Raw genomic sequence first — 14,853 nt, 5'->3', positions numbered from 1 at the left:
CTGGGATCCAGAGCTGCAGGGCGCTAGGGGACACTGCCAGCAACTGGATGCCACAGTGCATGGGCCAGTGTGCAGACAGCCCTGAGGTAGTGGCCTCTCTGGAGCCCAGGGCCCTCTCTGGACACAGGATGTGTTCTACCTTGATGGAGCACCCTCCACAAGCCAGTCCTCGGCCAGCCCTGGAGAAGCAGAGGTAAGCTAAAGTCTGCCAGAAACAGCAAGCTGGAAAGGTCCTCAAAGGGAGGTGTCTCGGACTCGGGACCAAAGCCAGGGGAAAGAAGAAGAGAGTTTTAAGGTCCTCTTTGCACTTACAAGAGAGCACAGGGAATGACCTGTCCAGGGTGGGTTGGCTAGAGATGCAGAAGTCTGTGAGCAGCAGGAAGGGAGCGGCCCAAGTTCTGCCCGACATCCACTCAGGCTGGGCTTGTGTCATCACTGGACTGGAGCGTGAGGGAGACACTGTCCCCTCGCGGCTTGGAGCCACGTGGACAGATGAACACACAACCCAAAATTGCGAGTGGCGTGACAGGGCGGAGAGAAGGTTCCCTCAGGCAGAACCGAGAGGCTGGGCCATGCTGGTGCTCAGCGGGGCCGCAACACCTAAGTGGATTCGACTTCCACTCACGGAGGGAGGGGGGCTGGAGGGGGTGTGGACGGCATGGGGACAGTGCCCGTGTGGATGCCGACGCCTTGCCCTGGTCCATCCACCCCAAGTGGTCATCTTTCAACCGGAAGCCCTCGCTTCAGCTCTTGGAATGATCTCCTGCAGTTGGAGCCGTTGGGAGTTCTAAGCCTAGTTGGTCTGCTCTCTGCTGTCAGCCTGAAACAGAGAGAATGGAAAGACCCTTGGGGGCACCTCTGAAGAGGAGACGGAGGAAGGGTCCTGCCCCCGGGAGAGGGAGAGGAAGCGCTCTGCAGACCGCACGTGGCATCATCGGACATGGCCACGAGTCTGTCTCAGCCACCAGCCCAGCGTCAACTGTGAGGGGCCAGCCCAGACACAGGGCTCCGGGCACACGCTGGCCGGGTGTTTACACTAGCAAAGCACAAGCAGATGAACTTTGTTTATCTGCATTTATAAGGCTCGTCTTGGCCTGGACACAAGACCTCATTAGCAATCTGCAGAGTGCTCTAAGCTGTAGGCTGTGTTGCTTAGGAGCAAAAACAGAGGCAGATGTAATGACCCTAGTCAACCACCAAACTTGCTGAGTGACCTCCCGTGGGACGACTCCGCGCTTCGTGTTCCAGCACAGGCAGCCCTGGTGCGCCTCTCTGCTCTTCCTTCTTCAGGTCCTTTGCAGACAGGGATTCCAAGAGTGTACACATAACAGGCCAACTTATCTGGGACTTAAAATTCCACCCCCACTCCACCCTGAGTGGACTGTGATTGCGGCCATGTCTCCCTCCTGTACCAGCTGCTGCTTGGAGCTTCTGGCTGTGAACCAGAGTCCGCTGTATCTAGCCAAGAAAACCGTCTGTCAGGGTGCCAGGCATCTTCCCAGGGTCGGGGGCAAACACAGGCATGGAAATGCACCTTACACAGCCCGGACCTGACAGCCAGGCACAGCCCCGGGCGTAGGCCTGGCCGTGAGGACCCCCGAGGACGGGTGTCTCTGAGAGATGCTGCCCGGCCACCCCTCAGCCTCATCAACAGGAAGCGACATTGGAAAGGCTGTGAGGAGTCCCAGGCAGAGGCTGAGCATCCCACACTGCCAGCCTAGTTCAAGCAAGGCAGGGAACAATTCTAGTTCCTACACCCAGGAGCCGGAACTGAGTGGGAAAGCCCCTGGTGGGGACCAACCAGCTGGAAGACAGCAGCAGCAGAGGCACGGCACGGCCCTGCCTTCCCTGAGAGCCACTCGTTCACAGCAAGATCAGACTTCATAGGAGGAATGCAGCAGGAATTGGGATTGACTTAGGACCAAAGAACAAGCTCTGACTTCAAATACATGCATCTGCCATTCGTGATCATCTGAACAACACCCAGCACGGGTCTGAGTTGAAAGACAAAAGTGCCTCGCTTAGCCTGAATAGTGTCTCCTCTGGCTACATCGCTTGAGAATTTCTCGGGACCAGATCTAACAGAAACCTTCCTCTGTCTAGTTGTCTATATTTCATGAATGTCTGCTTCTATTTACATGTCCCTCTTCTGCCCCTGAGGAAAATGTGTTTTTCAAAATTGTGCTCAGAAATCAGGGCAGTCTATAAACCAGGAAAAGAGCCCTGGTAGATGGTTATGTCCATCAGCTGTCTGTGTTAAACTGGAAGTTAATAAAATGTAACTGAAGTGCCTTCTACCATCCCATTAACGCTCATTAATTAAAATGTGTCCACCTCAACTAATGGCGATTCATCAGGCTAAACAGAAAGACACTAAGGTAATCTTAGTGTAGTCAGAAATAGAAAGGTACATCAAGTGATCCCACTGCTACTAAACATTGTTCTGGAGGCTGAGATCTAATGGAATTAGGTAAAAATACAGATGATAGGTAAGAAAGGGTGAAAATTAGAAAGAATCAGCATTTGCTGATGAAGTAATCATATCCTCAAAAAACTATGAGATGAATTGATTTGCAAAGACTAATAAATCAATGGCTTGATATACACAAGAAAATAATTAAAAGATACAATGGGGGAACCTTCACTTATAATAGAAACAAAAAAGATAATAGGACAAAAATATAAATGGAATATAAATATAAATTTTATGAGGACAGAAAGCAAGGCATAAAAATCATATATTATTCTTTGTAAAAATCATACATGAACAAGTGAAAAATCAAATCCTCTTGGTCACAAAGATGCTAAGTTTTCTTAAATTAATCCACATATTTAGAATAAAAATACTACCAGGAATTTTTTAACAAAAATTCACAAGTAAGAATATCTTGAGAAATTCCTAAAATCATGAGTAATGGGGGAAGGGAGTCCTAGCTCTGCTAAGGTAGAAAGATAATGATACTAACAAAGGTTACTAAAAACTAAAATAGGTGATAAACAAACATGACTTGGTTTTTAAGTAACAAAATAGAGATATATATAATAAATCTTTTGCTTAGAAAAGGGGATGTGCACAAAGTTAAAAGGGATAAGGACAATATGATCAAAGAGTGCTATGTGCAGTTAACAAATGCCACAAGCAAACCCACTGTCCTGTATAATTAATACATGCACACATATATATATAACATATGAATGATAAATACAGTGTAGCTAGCATGATGTTTTGCAGTTACAGGCTATACTGTGAATATCTAATGTTTTTAATACCTTGGTGAAACAAGGTATTTCATGGAAATATAAACCACTGCTATTGTTTCAAGAATGGAAGCACTGAACTGGCTAGTGATGAAGAGAGAGCCCAGGGTCTCTGGGAATGATCTCCACACAGCCCCGATTCTGTGGCTGTCCAGAAACCACTTTCCACCCTTCAGAGCAGTGGATTTCTGTGCCACATCCAATACAGTCACACAAACTGATGAGCATCTTCCCAGGGCTCACTATGAAGCCACTGTGTCCTGAATTCTAAATCCGGGGCTGAGCTAGAGTATTCTTGGTAGTGTGTGATCCTTCGTAATTTTTAGCATGAGTACAAAATAGCTTTAACCAATCATGAGAAAAATAAGTTCAAAATATGTTTTTAAATGACCATCTATAATTAAGTAGCATTTATCAAATAAATTTGAGAAATTATAAATGTTTAAGAAATATCAAAGTGAAATACGATAAAATGTAGTTGGATTAATTTTTCTTAAACATTCCAAATTAAGTAGACACTAACATCATTCTTGATTTTGAAAGAACTTTTAGTGAATAGCAACAAAAATAGTACCTAAATATTACAAAAATAAATATCTGGCATTTTAAATGACAGTGAAATGCCAGAAGCACGGCATTCTCAGTATGTTTATTTAACCTGTCGGGGAAATTTGGTGCACACAATTATACGCTATCAGGGTACGACATTACAAACTATAGAAATGATCCCTGAAAGTATAGCCTTGGGGTACGAATTACAATTGTTTATAAAGTATAGGAGTAGGTGATTTTATATCTAGAAAATCAATAAAAACTAATTGAATCATTAAAGAATTCAGCAAAGCAGGTAAGTATGAAAAATAGCTTTCCTTTATAGCAGTGAAGTGCAGTGTTGTATGCATCTGTCCGCGGGGACAGACGCCGCTCACAGCAGCTGTGTAGAATGGAACAGATACTCTCTGATGATCTCCCCAAGTATGCTATGAAGAGACCTACAGCACATTTCAGTATGAGACAAATCAATTCCCTAGCTTGGAAAATTAAAAGTAAATACAAACAAAAAATTGGGAAGCCATATATTTCCTTCTATTCCAGGGTAAGTACATTTTTAAACAGAAACAAAGATACCTAAGGGAAAAGTAATAGAATTTACTGTATAAAAATTGTTAGACTTTCACATACAAAAAACACCACATCATTAGTATTTTCAGCATAAATCATTCGACAAATAAACTAACAGAAAAATGAGCAAAGGAAAAGAAAAAAATACACAGACAAAAAAGCATATTAAAAAGTTCAACCTTGGGCCAGGGATGTAGCTCTGGCACCATGCCTGCCTGGCAAGTGCAAGGTCCTGAGTTCGATCCCTGGTACCAAAAAAACCCAAAAGCCATTTTTCTTCTCATAGGTTGGTAATATATTTGTAAAAACTAATACCATGAAATAGGGACTCAGACACCACTGATGAATGGGAAAATTTGCATGACTTTATTAAACAAAATTCAGCAATTTGATTTGAACTGAAACAAAATCCATGCCAACTCACCTCAGTACTGATTCTGTTTACTCAGGAGTTTTTCAAAAGCACAGGCTCAACAACAAAGTGCTAACTATGCCCAAGAGAAGAAGGAAGAGTGACAGTATGGGGCCAGGACTGTCGCTCTTGGGAGCCGGAGAGCAGGGTGCACAGAACAAACCCCAAGATTCATGCAGCATACTTAGATTTTGCACAAGGAGGCCAGATGTGGCTGGTGATTCACACCAGGGTCAAAGCTGCCGACGCTGGGCTCCCCCTGGCTCTGTCTCCCAATGTCCACAAACTGTCTCCACAGACACAGTAAGCCAGCCACGTGAACCTTAAGTATATGAACTGCTCAGCCCACTGCCTGTCTGTGCAGATGTGAATGCCAGATGGGATAAAATCTGAACTTGGAATCATTGCTTATTCACATCTAGAAATTACCTGCCACAAAAGATGAAGCAGGCTGGATGCAGCTCTGTGCTGGCCTGCATGCCTTCTATGCCTGAGGCCCTGGGTTTGACCTCAGCACCACATCACAAAGGTATGGGCTTGGGTCTAGGCCTGGTTTCTCACCCGTCCTCTCCAGTGCTGTTCCCTGCTCTGCTTCCCAGCCTCTGGGAACTGAGGTTCTTCACTCCACCACACCCTCCATGATGATGTTCCTGCCTTGGAACTGCCAACCAGGGACTGAATCCCCAGAAACCTTTAGCAAATCAAACCTCTCCTCCTTAGTTGTAGGTGTCGATACTGTATTGTTTCCTAGTGATAAGAAAGCTGAGTATTACAAAAGGAAAAGGAAAAACGACATAAAGCTCAGTTACCAGGCCAGCACAGAATATGGATACCAATAAGCCAGAGGACAGGCAGGATGAAACCACAAAAGGGTTGCTGATTGACATAGCTGAGTGCAGCTTTCAGTGTTGTTGCTGTAATTTAGATCTCGGATGTCCCCCAAAGGCCATGTGTTAAAAGCGTGGTCACAGGGTGGCCCTGCTGGGAGATGGCAGAGCCTGAGGTCCTTGGGCCATGAGGCATCTCCTCTCTCTCACTCCCTGGCCAGCAGGTGGTGGTTCTGCTCTGCTGGCCCAGGTCCACAAGTGACAGCACCAACTGAGCTCAGGCTGTAACCATCAAAACTGTGGACCAAAACAAACCTCTCTGTAAGTTGGTTATCTCAGGCTTTTTGTGATAGTGACAGAAGGCCGACTACAGCACCAATATTCACGGGACACTCATCCTACAATCTCTCTATTCCCTTTCCGTAGATACATCATCTACCTGAACCACTGAGCCCTTGCTGCCATTCCTGCTGACAAGTTGGAGTTTTCTAATTTCATTTCAAAAAAAGAGAAGATTCTAGCTGTTTGTGGGAACCCCAATCTTAACAATCTCTCCCTGAGCTACACAGAGAAACTTTAGATGCAGTCAACATAGTAAATCATCCAGTGCAACTATTTTTAATTTAAAATTCCTGTAATGCTTGTGGTGCCTGTTTTGTTTTGTTTTGTTTTGCTTGCAGTGCTGGGGACAGAATCCAAGACCTCACTCATTCAAGGCCAAGTTAGACTACCAAGCCCCACCCCAGGCATAAGGAATTGTTAACTCACCAAGCCAGGGTTCTCCCAAGTACCCACTAACTGCCCTGGGCGCAGCCGCCCTTCTGCTGCCCAGCCCCGCACCTTTCTCCCTGGGACTCGCTCACCCAGCCCACTCTGCCCCCAGTTCCTCAAAGCCCCAGTTTTTCTCCTTGGAGTTTCGTACCTGTGGATCCCAGCTCCAGGAACTCTGCTCCCTGAGGTCTTCGCTACCTACTTCTCCGAGGCCTAAATGAGACCCCTGAGCTCTTCAGATATCCCCACTTTGCCAAGATAACCAGGCCTCAGACCAGACATTGGAATCACCCGGGGATGTTTAAAGATATTAACGTCTGGTCTAATCCCCGGAAATTCTGATTTAATTTGCCTGGGGGAATAGCCTTGGCGCTGAATTTTTTGAAAACCCCCAGGTGATTCAAAATTGCCTGAGATTTTAGAACCACTGCTCTGGATCTTACTGCCGTGTCTCACTCCTGGCTTGCACTTTGCAGACCACTATGGTGACTTCTGTGCTTATTTATTCACTGACTGCCAACCATGAAGGCAAGATCTGTCTGTTTTATTTATCCCCAAAGTACCCAGTGCATGAATATATAATAGGAAGGGAGATCAGTGAGCATTTCATATTCTGCATTTTAAAAATTGCATTACCCAAACCAGAGGATCTCCGAGGTTAATGTGCCTCTAGATCCCAGCGGTCTGGTTAACACACAGGTTCGAGTTCAGCTTCAGTGGGGAGGGCTGGCTGGGAGTCTGCACGCCCAGCCGTGCTCATGGTCTGAGTACCAGGCGCCATGCAGTGCTGGCCAGAATTTCCTTCAGTATAAGGATCACTGGAGCCTCTAAGCGGAATCCAGATTCCTGGTTCTGAATCTGAAATTCCTGGGTCAGCATTTCCACAGGTGCGGATGCTTGATCCACACGGACAATAAGCATCCCACTGACTGCTATCTTCAGAGGGGCTGGGAAGCCAAAGAGCTACTTGGGCTCTGGTACTGATTAGGTCTTATTCAAAAGCAGTGGAGGGGAAGTGCTGCCAGACATTCTGCCACATGTGACCAAGCTCCGGGCAGTCTGCAGATGCTGAAGAGCAACAGGACCAAGTAGACCAGGAGGAAGCTGACTCTTGGAGGGATGAGGAGGGGTTGCTTTTCCATTTTTGTGTCATTTAGTTCTAGATCATCCATGCTTGAGTCTGCACCACATGGGGCAGCTGGAAGTCCAGCAGGAAACCAGAAGTCAGGGAAGACAGAGCCAGCACCACCCTAGGCACTGGAGCACGAGGGGCTGCAAAGCACCCAGAGCTGACAGATCTGTGTAGTCTTTTGCTCAAATCTCTGGCTCAGCCCTGAGCCTGCAGGAGCGGGTGATCCCCAAGGAACAAGGGCAGGATGCAAAGACTCTGTGGATAGCTGAGTGGCTGCCAGAGACAGAGTTGGCCATTTAAGTCCCATCCACTTAAGTGAAAACTAAAACTTGTCAATATGCTTAAGACAAGAGGCTGGCATCCATTGTCTCCACAACATCACATGCACAGTGTCGGAGACAGGACCCCCACCTACTCTGACCCTGAAGGCCGCCACTGTGCTGTCCCAGCTAAGACAGGCAAATCGAGGCTGGTGCAGGACGGAGCAGTGAGAGGACTGGAAGAGAGGGGGATGGGAGTGTCCACTGGGAAGAGGGAAGTTGGAAAGCTGCATGGGGCGAGGGTCACCCAGAGCTGGGGCTGGGCTCCAAGCAGAGCACTTCACGCCTACACGAAGCTCAGTATCCTGTGTAATGACTGTGCACTAATTAAAAAAGCTCACTTGCCATCTGAAGAGAAAGACATTAAAAGCAAAGGGATTGAGACAGATATGCTCTGCCAATGCTAATCTACAGGAAGCAGGAGCTACAGAATTTCAGGCAGAGAACTTGGGCTGAAGCTGAATTTCTTGACATGGGATGGAAAGGTGACCCACAGTGTAATGACCAGGGATGTGTTCTCCAGGAAAACAGTATAATCCTTACCATGTATGTGGCTAACGACAGAGCATCAAAACAACTGAGGCAAAAGCTGATAGAAAGACGACAGGGCAGCAAGACCACCACGACAGAGGGAGACCCGGCCCTCGTGTGCCGGTGACCCAGATCAGCGCGCCGGGCATTGGGGGCCAGAGCTGCACGGACAGTGCCGTGGCCATCCCTGCAGGGTCTCACGACAGCGCTGACGCTGCTGGATTCACCCAGAGCTGCTGGATTCACCCGGAGCTGCTGGATTCACCCGGAGCTGCTGGATTCACCTGGAGCTGCTGGATTCACCATCTGCTCAACTCACTGGCAACAGGCCACTTTCCAGCCCACAAAATACACCCCAACAAATTTGAAAGAGTAGAAATCACAGGAACATTTGGAGATTAAACATAATAATATGTAAGTCTAAGAAGTCTCAAGAGAAATTTTAAAATATTTTGAACTAACTGAAAATGAAAACACAACTTACCAAAATTTGTGAGATGTAGGGGAAGCAGTAGTTTCAGGGGACTTTATAACATTGAATGCTTGAATTAGAACAGAAAGATCGAAAACCGATCATCTAGATCCAAGAAACTAGGGAGAGGAGCCTAAAGTCTAAACAAGGCAGAGAAGAGAGATGATAAAAGTCAAATCAGAGACAAATGAATCCAAGACCAAGAAAACAATAGAGAAAATCGGTGATCCCGAAGGTACTTCTCTTTAAAGGTCAACCAACTCGACTGCTGAACCTCTCACCGGGCTCTCGGAGGGGCGAGGACACACTTTCCCGGATATGAAAGCGCAGAGTAAAGTCAGTCAGAAATGAAAGAGAGGAGCAGAAACAAGCTCGTAGGTTGCAACGTGTGCTCCTCTCCGGAGACACAGAGCCAGCGCCTGGGTTTATGAGCTAGGGAAGAGAGAAGCAGTGAGCTGGGGTCCCCAGGGCCCTCTGAGTGCCGGAGACCAGGCAGCCGCGGGCTCTGGCGGGGAATGCCCTTCTCCCTCCCGCTTCTGTCCCCGCGGCGGGAGGAGAAACGGTCCTTGGACTGCACCGGTGACTGCGCCCGCCCGGGAGCCAGCCCGTGCGGGGTGCAGCTGCCTCATCACCAGCCCCTGGTGGCCCGGCCCGAAGGTCACACCCCGGTCTTCCAGCGGTACAGGAGGAGGGTGAGAGTCTGTCCCAAGCACAAACAAAAGTAAAACAAAACCTACCGAGAGGGGTTTAAGTTGGAATCATAACAATAAACATTAGGCAAACCGCACAAAATATTTTTCCTAGAGCAAAGTACGAAGTCCTGAGGGCGTTCGTGAGAGAAGGTGGACAGCGAGCACCCGCTGGCGGAGCCGCTCGGGTCGTGGGGCACGGGGTGGAGACCGCCCGTGGGAGCGCAGAGACGGGGCGTCCGGAGCCGCGGCGGGGTTTTCCGTGCAGGGCACCGAGTATTTCTCGGGCCCCTGGGTCCTCCTTCGAGGTGAGGGCAGTGCAGACGGCATGCCCACCGAGAGGGAAACGCTCCACCCACGCCTCCAAAGGCCCGAGTCACCCTCCGATTCGCACACTGCTGCGCAATCTCAGCCCCTGCGCAGCCCTGCAGCCATTTGTTCCTGGTGGGGACACAGCCACCCAGAAAGCACCCGGAAACTGCTACCAGGGAAGCGCCTGGGAGCCGGCGCCTTTGCACGCGACGCCGACGTGGGGATCCCCTCCTGAGGGGACCCGGAGAGCAGAGTCTGATTGTTAGGGCTCCCTAAAGAAGCCAAAGCAAGTCCGGTCGTTCACAGGGGAGTAAAAACAACGTGGCCAGGAGAACGGCCACCTGTACTCTGTCACTGGCCTGCAGCCCCGGCCTCCTCTAGACCCACCGCGGCCATCGAAGGCCAACTCGAACACCAGGCACGGGCTTTGCTCCATCATCCTGATAAAGAGACAAAAAATTATGCATCCAAATGTCTTTACCTACAAGTAATAACATTATCAACAATTAATCTCAACTCTTCCTCTTCTTTGTGATATGCAACACTACTATTGATGGAACGGTTATTAGGCGCTTCACATTCCCTAAATAGTCTGTTACTCCCCTACAATCTTATGTCAGGTACTATTGCCCTTGTTTTGTAGATGAGCAAGTTTAAGTTCGGTTTGAAATTATTTTCTCAAATTAGCCTACAAAGATAATAAATGGTCAAGTTTAACTTACATTGCTCACTAAGTTATATGGATCCAAAATGCTCAGGTATTAAGCATGCCATCGAAGCAGCTTTCAGTAGTTCACATCCAGATGGACTCTTTCCCCTCCCAGGGATCCTGTGGGCTCCTCCCATCATGCACCTTGTGAGGATGAGAAGCCAGAGCTCAGAGGGGACCCCAGCGCCCACCCTCTAGTGCCCCTGGAGGTGGAGAAGAGCGGAGCACAGTGCAGGTCTCCAACTGCTGGCCTTCCATCCTCCACCATGCATGCTCCACAGGCACCCCGGAGCAGAGGCTGACCTCCCAGCAGGACCTGGCTCTGTCCCACTGGCCACTCTGGCCATGCTCCAACTGATAGGGAATGGCACATGCCTGTGGCTATTTCAGACTCCCAGAGAGGGACAGGGGTGTCCCTAAGAAAAACCAGAGCCACGGTGAGTGCACCCCAAGTACTTGGCCCTCTGGGAGGGTGATCTCACCCGAGGACAGACTCCCGCCAGCAGCACCCCTCTTCCAGACACGTCAGGGCATGGCCACTGGGATTAAGAGCTTTGCCTGCTCCTGGCATGAGAGGAAGTGAACTTAAAGCTCAGTGACCTCTGAAGTTCAGTCAGGGGCAGCGTAGCATCTTTCAGACTCAGCCTGGTCAGGCCTTTGGATGGCTTCCCTCATTCTTGGGTTCCCTGAGTGAGGGGTAAAGTCACAGCAGTGGCCCTGGATGTCAAGGACACGTCAACCCAACCCAAGTGCACACCCACAGGCGTGAGCTCTGCACTGAGCACACTGAGCCCCAGACCCCTTGGGTCCGTTCCACTCTGGACTCCCAGGGCTTCTCCCCACCCAGCAGCCTGAAACGTCCCCTCCCTGGAGTCATTCTGGAGAAAAGCCTGAGGTTTCCAAGGGCAGGGACATCCTCGGGGACCAGAGGAGGCAGGAACAGTCTAGAACCTTCCGGATGCAGAAACCGCCGCCAGGTGCCCAGGAGCACCCATCACCTGCAGAGCATCCTGCACCTGGACCAGGGCTTCTCAGCCTTCCTGAAGCTGCACCCAGGAGCCACACTTCCAGGACAAGAATTTGGGCTGATACAAATGACTGGGAATGGGTTCCCCTGCTTGGTGTGATTGCGTCTCTGGCCAGCGAGGACTTGGCGGCTGGAGCCCCTGCTCCAGCTCTCTCCAACTCCAGCTCTAAGGAGCTGGCCTGGCACGAGGAGCCCAAGGAGTGGGCTCCCACAGCTCCACCTGGGGTCCCCTGGTCGCCACAAGGGAAAGATTGTGTCCCTTGCCATTTGGATGGAAGCCCAAGCTCCCAGGTTGTTCATTGGTCCGATCCTGGCCCTGGATCCTTTCGTCACAAGGTTCACCTTGAAAACAGGCCACACTGTTCTCTAAGCCACCTTCAGGAGAAGTCTAAACCCAGGACAAACGCTGGTTTTTGACAAGCCATTTGCCTCACCCTCCAGCACCCAACCTTAATGGACCAGAAAAGAGCCAGGTGCCACCCTGGTTGATAGAGGCAGTTATCACTGGCTATTTCAGGAGTGTGTGGAAGGCTTTCCTGGCTCCTCTTGGACCCTGGAATTCTATTTCCAACAGGCTTTCAGCAGCCGAGGCTGAGTCGTCTGCCTGGTGACCAGAGCTGAGCTCCAGCGTCATGGGCCCCTCAGATAACGTGGCCCACAGTGCCAGGTCCTTGGGCCTGACTGCCGCCTGTCAACATCCGAACGAGAGCACTCGGTTCAACCTCACACCCTTGCCTGCCCCTCTTGTCCCTTCTAAAATTAGACCTGGTGTTCCACTTGCCATGCCCTTGCTGAACCTCTGGGACAGTCCGAGCATAGCGGAAAATCCTGATGTCCCTTCCCTGCTACCTCACAGACAGCAAGACTTAGGGCCTAAAACTTCAGTTCAGACCAGCCAGTCTTCTTTCCCTTTGGAACAGACTTAGGGTTTTTAAAGCCAACAAAGTATAAAATAGGAAGGTACATTCCAGAATTTTGTGCTATAATAATATTTCTTCCCCTAACTAGATGTGTAAGCCAATGGAAGTTATTTTAATATCACAGAGGCTCGGTTTCCCATCTATAAGAAGAAAGCAGTGCTACTTCCTAGAAGCAGTATAATAGAATCACATAAGGACAGAAATCCCTTTGTGGGTAAGAATGAGCCGTGTGTGTGGAGCTGAGGTCTGAGCCCAGCTACTGTTCTTGTTCATGCTCTGTCTGAGAACTAGCTTCCAAAGTCAACTTGTCCCATTTTGATTTCAGTGCTCAAGACAGAGAACATGAGAAGATATGGAAACACCGTCGAGTGACCCTGGACAGAGGGTGAAGCTGCTACAGAGCCCACCAAGAGCTAGTGAAGGAAACGCAGGCAGCAGACCAGTGGATGGATGGGGCGCTGGACAGGGGCTCCTGTAGTAGCATCAGAGGCTTAGAGGACATCCACACAGGTCATCCACAGGGGCCGTGGGAGGAAAGGCATCATGGCCAGCGTGGACAGAAATGGGGGGCAGAAGCTGCAGAGCCTGCATGGGTGGAGGCCGAGTGCCCACAAAAGCGGGCTCTGCCCTGACAGCACACAGCATCCCAGGGAGAAGGGGGACGGAAAGGCTGGAAGGCTGCACGCATACAGGAAGCAAAGTGCTCATGAGCTGGAGGGATGCCCAGACCCTCCAAGATGAGAGGGATGTGGAGGAGGAGGACATGGCACAGCCCGACACACAGGGAGCCACCAGGACAGGACTGTGTGACACCCACTCTGCTCTGCCCAGTCCTGCTCTTCCCGCCGCAGCCCCAGCCCAGGAATGGGCACAGAGGGAGGGACAGGTAGCTCTGCATGGCCAGTGCCCTCAGGTGGCCATGCATGGTCACAGAGCTCGGAGGCAGGAGCAGCTGCTCTGAGATGGGCCGAGCACACAGAGGACTCTGCCTCTGACCTACATGGGTTCTGCCACAGAGGGATGAAAGGAGCAAAGAACACAAAGGCTGTGTGGGAGAGTGGGTAGTGTCTGTACACCAGGATGAAGTGTGGGCGGGATGAGCAGACCTCAGGCTCTGAGTGGGCTGCGGCCAGGTGAGACCACAGACCTTGCGGGGCCCGGGACTTGCAGCAGGCCCTGGAGGAGAGGTCAGAGCACCTCTGCACTTGCTCTGCTCCCATCCATAATCGGGGTGCAGACGCCGGGTGCCCACACATGAGCTCGGGAGGCGTCACACGTGTTTCCCTGCAGGAGCAGGTCGAGCGCCTGCTGGGGAGGATGTATTTCCAGCACCCGTGTGGCAGGGATCCTCCTGCCAGCATCCTTGCCTCAACCCTGCTTGTCGAAGGCCGACACAGTGTGATTCTGACCGTGTGGACACCTTAGATTATACCGTGGCACGTCAGAGACATTTGGTTTGATTGGTTGGTTGCTTTTTGGTGTTTTGAGATAGGGTCTCCCTGTGTGATAAAGGTTGGTCTCAAACTCACAATCCTCCTGCCTCAGCCTCCTGAGTACTGGGAGTGCATCTGTGCACCACCACACCCAGCCGGCAAGAGATTATGAAAAATCTTTGACTTCGGTTCCCTGGCTCCCTTCAAACCTGAAGAAACAGCTCCCTACCAGCTGTGACTGGCCAGGACTGAATGATTACTTTGCAATTCATTTATTGCTAGACAAAAAGAGACTGTCTTTGGCAGTAAGGTATTTCTGGAACATTCTGGTGACATTAAAAGCATGATTATATAAAAATGTGGCACAGTCCTATTATACACCTTATTAAGTGGCCAAACAGTATTATAAATTATTTCTTGGTATTCTTATATTTGTTCACCAAATATTTAATGCCTCCTATATTCCAGGCACTGTTAGGTGCTTGGGGAAGAGCAGGGAAATGAACAGTCCCGGGAGAGTCTGAGCAGAGGAGAGACTGTCCTGCCTCATCCTGTTAAAGCCTCTGGAGTTGCTATAGTAGAAATAGGCCAGGACAGGCAGTTGCCACAAACACAAGCAAGCCTGGTGGTGGGGACAGGGGAATGGGTGGATTAGAGGTGTTTGCAAGGAAGAATCCACAGGACTTCCTGAATGAGCGTCCTGGCTGTGGATGTACCAGGCCACGGGTAACGCCCGTGCACAGTCTCACATAAACTGGAACAGGGAAGGGGGACAGAGGACGGGGCATGGAGTTGCAGACTGAGCGGGTCTCCATTTGCAGCTCTGTGAGATGCTCGAGGTGATGGAAGGTGCCTGGACCAGCTGGGCAGGGGCTCCGAAGTCTCCTGCTTGGGGTGTTTTCCCATTCGGGTTTGGGG

General features: G+C 49.9%; 1 long non-coding RNA gene across 1 annotated transcript in view; it reads right to left on the bottom strand.

Annotated features, from left to right (window-relative positions):
- The window catches only part of LOC147824285 (uncharacterized), a 43,066-nt gene extending 31,727 nt beyond the window's left edge, over nucleotides 1-11,339 (bottom strand). Inside the window, exon 1 of the long non-coding RNA XR_015442603.1 lies at nucleotides 10,569-11,339. This is a non-coding gene — a long non-coding RNA (uncharacterized LOC147824285). The remainder of the gene's footprint in view (nucleotides 1-10,568) is intronic.
- Nucleotides 11,340-14,853: the final 3,514 nt, after the last annotated feature.

This window comes from Heterocephalus glaber, unplaced genomic scaffold (assembly GCF_053883595.1).
Source record: "Heterocephalus glaber isolate CG9 unplaced genomic scaffold, H.glaber_assembly_v1.0 deba00001550, whole genome shotgun sequence".
Classification (NCBI taxonomy): Eukaryota; Metazoa; Chordata; class Mammalia; order Rodentia; family Bathyergidae; genus Heterocephalus; species Heterocephalus glaber.
This window is presented reverse-complemented; position numbering and strand designations above follow the sequence as displayed.